We start from the raw sequence: 972 nt of genomic DNA on the forward strand, positions 1-972 counted from the left end.
CGGCCCGGCGCTCAGGGGGCTCCTCGCCGCCGTCCGTCTCCTTTTAACGGAGAGTTTCGCCGGGTCTCGACCGCTGCCCGCGGCCTCTGCCCGCCCCCGCAAACGGGGCGTTTCAGGAGCCGCAGGGCCCCGCGAAGCGCCTGCCGCGGCGGCTGCCTCCTGCTCCCTGGCGCTGCCCGGGCTCGGCGGCGCCCGGGCTGTTTCGCCGGCTGGATTTCCGTGAGGAGGGAATGCATTTCCAAGGATTTATTCCGTGTCCTTGCATTCCAGTGCTACAACTCCAAATGTTTTTCCTGCAAAATACCTTACGTGTATATTTTATTAACGCAGCCCTTCCACTATAGCGCAGGAACGCCTAGCGGGAATGCGCTAAGTGGCGCACCTAACATCCACCACCTATGATTTGTTTTCTCTGACATCCTTGCTAGGAGGAGAATAACGCATGTGGTGATTATTTTGGTTTTTTTCTAAGTTGTGATTTGCTCAAAGCAGAAGACGGCCAGTATAGTTTCTCCGTGCTCCTACATGAATTTATTTCCGTGGCCCTGGAAACTCGGAGAAAGCCCCTGAAAAGGTCTGCTGGTGTGGTAGGAAGTTCTGTTTGCTGAGAGGTAGAGGGTGGTGGGGTCACAGAGCAGCCCAGTCCTTTGAATACCTTCAATACCTTCACCTGACTTGGGCATTTCATGCAAAAAAAAAAAAAAAAGAAAAGGGAATAGCTTTTGGCCAGCTTAGCTCCCTGAACTGTGTGACTGTACAAGCTCCAAGGTCTGCCGGAGGAAGGAGGCATGTACCTTGGCTGAAACTGCCATGAGAAAATGTGATTTCAAAGTGAGGTTTGGAATCAGACTGTCCCAAAGTCCATGCAGGAGCCTTTACCTAATATTCGTTCCAGGATGATGTCTCATGCCCTGGGTCACCGGCTCCAGAACTGACTTGTAAAGCTTAGCAGCATTTCAGTAAGTAGCTTCA

Source organism: Apteryx rowi, unplaced genomic scaffold (assembly GCF_003343035.1).
Source record: "Apteryx rowi isolate R43461 unplaced genomic scaffold, aptRow1 scaffold_57, whole genome shotgun sequence".
Lineage (NCBI taxonomy): Eukaryota > Metazoa > Chordata > Aves > Apterygiformes > Apterygidae > Apteryx > Apteryx rowi.